The 6,297-nt window shown below is 36.5% G+C and overlaps 1 pseudogene; it reads right to left on the bottom strand.

Annotated features, from left to right (window-relative positions):
* Positions 1–4,248: 4,248 nt before the first annotated feature.
* LOC118711451 lies at positions 4,249–4,726 on the bottom strand (annotated as a pseudogene).
* Between the last annotated feature and the right edge of the window lie 1,571 nt (positions 4,727–6,297).

The following is a 6,297-nucleotide window of genomic DNA, read 5'->3' as shown; positions in this document are numbered from 1 at the left end:
GTTGTATTGTTTAAATAAATTCGATTTAAAAAAGTATTAGAAAACGACATTAATTATTACTAGACCTAATATAATATAATCTATTAATATAATAATAAAAACATAATATGCTGATTAGATAAGATAGCTGAATGACCTTCCGAATGTCATTCCAGATGTCCTTCCAGATGAAACTGTGGCAGCAAGGGCTGAGGCAGAGGCAGTTTGGGGCAATCAGTCAGGCAGGTAGAGTGGTTAGGGGTGATCAGGCAGGCAGGCAGGCAGGTAGTTAGGCAGGAGAGCGGTTAAGAGTCAGTAGTCCAGGATTGTGAGAGGGATTTCTGACTGCCAGTTTAGGCTCAATTCCTGCAGGATTGACCTAAACCAGCAGTCAGACATCCTCTGAGGGGTCCCGGATTACGAGAGGATGCAGGCCAGGCTGTGGAAAACTGCTCCCATGCATGAATTTTGTGCACTGGGCCTCTAGTATAATTAATATAATATAATATAATATAATATAATATAATATAATATAATATAATAAATATAATAATACTTCCATAATTGCACATGATACATTATAGGTAAGGTAAAGCTCATTTCCATAGTTTGTTTTTAAATTATTATTAATTTATAAAACCTACTGTAATTTGAAATATAAATTAATATCAAGGGATTCTCTACCTGAAGATAATTAATGAGATTTTTTTATTAATTATAATGATTTGTATGTCTTTCAAAGTACAGTTTCTTCATCTCAAGTAAAATGAGAAAAAAAAAAAGTAGTAGTCTTAATAAGTAAAGAATGAAATCTAATTCAAATAATGCAACCCAAAGGAATCAGAATTTGATGACCAACTATCTTATCTCTCTGGAGATTTTAGGCAACAGTGTCTTTCCACTAAATTTGTATTGGAGCTTCCCTTAATGGGATGACAAAAGGAATGTTCTCAGAAACCTGAAATATCTGTCTTTGTCTCTGCAAATTCTATTTACTTATAGAACATATAAGTATATCCAATAAAATGATCATGGGAAATTTGGAACCACCAAATACGATAATAAAAAAAAAGACATTTGCACACAGAAACAAACAAAATAAAACCTAAACAAAACTATAAGATGAAAGAAAGAAATATTAGCTTTTGAAAAAGTACTAGGGATTTTCTCCTAGGTAGTCATTACCTTTATAATGCCACCAGGGTGCCTGTTCCATTATCTTTAATTTCCCATAGCAGTGATTCATTCCCACCCCTGTGCTCCATTCTCTGGGATGAGTGGCATGAATCAGAGATGCCTTGAAGTACAATTAGGAAAGCCTGTGCCTACGGAACATAGTTACAAGTTCCTCAAGGCATTGAACTCATGTCTTTAGCTGCCTTAATATCAGGTTCCAAAGAACCTTGGGGCCTGGCCAGATATTACCATTATACACAGTTAATTAAGCTATTACTTCCTGTAAGACCTTACAAGGGCTTTTTACGGTTTCATATGCCCTCAAACTCCTCTAAATTTAATAACAAAATTTAAGAATATTAAAATGCACTACAATTTCCCTCTAATTCTGACAATGATATACTTCAGTCCAGACTTTGACCTGGTTAAATACAATCAGATTACTATTATAATTTTTTTGCAACCCAAATACTCCCGTGCCAGGTAATCTTGTCTTAGAGTGCCTTTAATAATTTTTCCAATATTTTCTTTTCTTTTTTGTCCTTTAGCAGCCACTTTACAACTGTTGGGCTTATAATCAATAAAAAAAAATGTTTTTTCTATTTATGCATGGTATGGTTATTAATATCACATCATGTGGTGACTTAGCAAAGGTAATCTTTATTCTCTCTGTTCTCTATATACAATGTCTATTAGGAAAACAAAAAATCAACTATTCCAGGCTCTGTGATCCTAATTTATATAACTGAGTTTGATTTCTCTAAAATTCACATTTTTGATGTATGTGAAATAGATAGCATCCTATATAATAAAAGCCTAAGATGCTAAGTGTCAAACTGCTTGTTTGACTGTATGACCAGTTGCTATGATGCACACTGACCACCAGGGGGAAGATGTTCTCATTGGTAGTTTAGCTAGCTGCTGGGGTGGGGCCAATTTGGTTGGGCGAGTGGGCCTGATACACCCTAGAGTCCTCCTGCAGTCCCTCCCATGCTTGATCATGTGCAGACAGGGTCCTGGATTGTGAGAGGGCACAAGCCAGGCCAACGGCACCCACCAGTGCACAGATCTGTTCACTGAGCCTCTAGTATATAATAATTCACTTACCCCTTCAACCAATGGTAAACACTTGGATGGTTTCTACATTTTTACTATCACAAATAGCATTGCAGTCCATATTATTTTGTGTTTTCCCGGGCATATGCTGGAATAGTTCTACTGACAAATAGCTTTCTAGAATTGGTGCACTAGTTAACCTCCCCAATACAAACATGCTTCTTGCATATCTATACACACATCTATACTAATAAAAGGGTGATATGCTAATTAGTCTAGGAGACCTTCTGGATGTCCTTCCGGATAAAGCCATGGTGGCAGGGCTGAGACAGAGACAGTTAGGGGTGATCAGGCCAGGAAGGGAGGGCAATTGGGAGCCATCAGGCTTGCATGGGAGGACAGTTGGGGGTGAGCAGGTTGGCAGGGACCAGTTGGTGAGCAGGCTGGCAGGGGGACAGTTGGGGTGAGCAGGCTGTTAGGCAGAGTGGTTAGAGGCAATCAGGCTGGCAGGGGCGCATTTGGGGGCAAGCAGGCTGGAGGGGGGGGAGTTGGGGGCAAGAAGGCTGGCAGGCAGAATGGTTAGGGGCAATAAGGCAGGCAGGCAGGTGAACGGTTAGGAGCCAGAGTTCCCAGATTGGAGAGGGTGTAGGCCAGACTGAAGGACACCTCCCGATCTCTCGTGCTTGAGTTTTGTGCACCTGGCCACTAGTAGTATATAAATGTTGGATTTTATATAAGTGGGATATTTAATTGATATCATGTTATTTACATTTTGATCTTTAATTCAATTATCTTATGAATTAATAAAAACCTAAAGTGAAAGAATAAAACTATTAATCTAAAGAGAGAACACATAAGAGAGAATTTCTTAAGACAAAAAAACCCACAATGCTTACATATTGAAAAACTGAACTAATATAATAAGCAAAATAGACACAGAGTCATAGATAAAGAGCAGGTAGAGGGCTATGTAGGGGGTAAAAAGGAAAAAAAAAGGGAAAGAACTCATGAACATGGACAACAGTGTGGTGAATGCAAGGGGGAGGTGGAAGTGGAAGAGGTTATAGGGGGGATAAATGGTGATGGAAACATAAAATAAAATGAAGAAAAAATAAAATATATTTTCTCACCTAATGCTAATAAAATAAATATTTATAAATTAAAGTCAATACCTAGATATTTTCCTAAGTTGACAAATGTGTTTTATTCCCTTTAATTAAAAAAATTATTTTATTGAATAAGGTATTACATATTTGTCCTTATCTCCCCATTGCCTATTCCTTTTCATTCTTGTATCATATCTCAAATATCTTAGGAAATCTTGAGAACTGAATTAAAATAATTCACTGTCTTGGGTAAAGCTGGTTTTCCCAGTGACTGTACTTAAATGTCATAAGACACTTAGAGAAAAAAAAAAAAAACATTATGCATTAGTAAATACTTAAGAAGGTATAGATTTTAAAATAATAATTTTCTGTTACAGTTTGAAATATGTTGATACCTCAGAGGATAGAGAAGCCTAGCAAAAATCTACTGAGAAGTCACACACTGTCAATATTCACATAGAAAGAAATTACATGCATGGCCTCATTTAGATTAATTTGATTAATTTGGGTAAATTGATCCTAAAAGTCAAACTTTAATGTTTTTCTTTTCAAAATGTCAATTAAACTCTCCATTTTGAATCATCTTTCAAATACATGCTTCACTTCCAATGTTCGTCCAAAAAAAAAGGCTTTACCTCAAGCAGTGACGTATATCACTGCAATAATAATGGTAATGATAACATTGTATGCATATTAATAACATAATATAATGAGAGGTAAATATATATATCACCTACTGCATGCCTGGGACTACATACAGATGAACACATAGAGTCTTTAGAACACCATTAAAGAGGGTTTATCATTACCAACAGCAGAAAAGAAATAGAGAGGTAGAATAGCTTGTTTCACTGTTTATAAGAGGCAGAGCCAGAAGAATATGATTCTATTAACACTGCTTCATTTAATATATGTCCATTTTCAGAAGTAATCCTGTGATAGCTCTTTTTTTTTTTTTTTTTTCCTGTGAGGCATTTTATTTCCACATATGTATTACATCCCTAGACAAAGAATCCCAGGATTTTCCCTCCTGTGTGTTTTCGTCTTGCTTCTTCATGGTCCATGATGCCTGCTGAGGTGGTCAGTACAATGAAACCAAACTGACGGGATGGAAGCAAGTTGTTCTGCCATTTTTCTAGATCTTTGAGTGGCACATTAAATCTGGGGCTGATTACTCCACACTTGTTCAACCTGCCTGTGAGGTTCACAACTATTTTCCCAGCTCTGCGGTCATCAATAATTTCAAATTCGCCAATGTAACCATGCTTCACCATCACAGTCAGAAACCGGACGATGACTTTGGAGCACGGCCTAATGAGAACTTGGCGTTTGCCTCACTTTTCGGCACTGTTGATGCTCTTCAGAGTATCAGCCAGGACATTCATGCGCACCATTGTGGCGGTACAGACCGATGGCGGAAAAAGGACGGGAGGGGCGAGCGCACAGAGTTATGGGCTGAGAGCTCATTTTATGTGTCAACTTGGTTGAACCATTGTGCGCATACATGAGATCAAACTTTTCAAACATTTCCAAGAGGCTGTTTTTTGCACTAGATTAGCATTTAAATTGGTGGCATTTGGGTAAAGCAGATTGCCCTCCATCATGTACTTAGGCCTCATCCAATCATTTGAAGGCCTGAATAGGAAAAAAATGTTGACCTCCACAAGAAGGAACTATCCAGCAGAGAGCCTTTCAGCTTGCCTTGCAACACTGGCTCTCCTGGCTCTTTTGCCTGCTGGCCTCCTCTGCAGAATTTGAACTTGCCAACCTTCATAGTCATATGAGCTAATTGCTGAAAATATCTCTTCTCTCTCTCTCTCTCTCTCCATATTAGTTCTTCCTCTGGATCACTTGACTAATGCAAATGCTGAAAATTACACATGTATTTGTGAGATCCAAGAATTGCTTTTTCCCCCTTTTACCAATGCTCTTCCTCTTTCTATTTTCTTCCTTTTCTTTCCTCTTCTCCTTCTTTCTCTTTTTTTTCTAAAGAATGACATGATTTTGTCATAGAAAGTAACCTCATGCCTTTTTACTCATAATCTCTATTATGTTTATTTCATTACTGCATTCATTCCTCTCATCCAAACAAGAAGAAATCTGGAGTAAGGCTTCACTTTCAACTGTCCTTAGGCCAAGCCTGATCTGTCTCTATCACTTTAAATGGATTCCAAACCATTACTTATGTTTTCTACTTCTTTCATTTTGCAAAAGAGGTCATATTTATACCTTATATTTACATGCTAAATCTTACCCCCTATCAATAATTATCTCAATCCCTTTTAAATCTTCAAATCTTTACTCCTAGTTAAAATTTTGTTTTCAATCTATACTTTAAAGCTGCATTCACATGAGGGTCTTGGCTTATGGATTACTGATAGGCAGGTTCTGTCAAATGGAAACTTAACTGCCTTCCCTGGTCCTTACCTAGTTTTTTATTGTGGGGTTTAAGTTGTAGGCACAAAGTCTTCCATAAACAAGGTAAATATTATTATGTATTAACATGGCAAGCTCATCCATCAGGAAAATTTTAGGTCTTCTCTATACCCTGATTAAAGTTCCTGTCACCAGGCTAAAAGGGTGGTACTAATAATTCCTGACCTTATTACTATTTTTTAAAGCATAGGTACTTTATCTTTTTCAGCTGGTTAAGTGGCTATAATGTTTTAAAGTTCTTGGATATTTGCTATTAATCTACTATTCTAAATAAAATATAAATTTTAGTATTATCACAGAGAGCATTTCTATATTTATACTTGTTCACATTTTCTTCTGATGTGTGGACATTTCAAAATAATGTTGTTGTCATCTGTAAGTTTCAAATTTGTTAAGGTAAAAGATGAATAAAAAAGAATGTTGACACTTTTCAGTAATCTATTTTGATTAAATGAAACCTTAACCACAACTAGTGCCATATTTTTAATAAATCATTCTGGCCTCTAGGCTAATCAGAATATCTGTCTTGGATGACAGATATTCC

Source organism: Pipistrellus kuhlii, unplaced genomic scaffold (assembly GCF_014108245.1).
Source record: "Pipistrellus kuhlii isolate mPipKuh1 unplaced genomic scaffold, mPipKuh1.p scaffold_m20_p_8, whole genome shotgun sequence".
Taxonomy (NCBI): domain Eukaryota; kingdom Metazoa; phylum Chordata; class Mammalia; order Chiroptera; family Vespertilionidae; genus Pipistrellus; species Pipistrellus kuhlii.
Note: the sequence above shows the minus strand (reverse complement) of the source record. Positions and strands in the feature narration are given on the sequence as shown.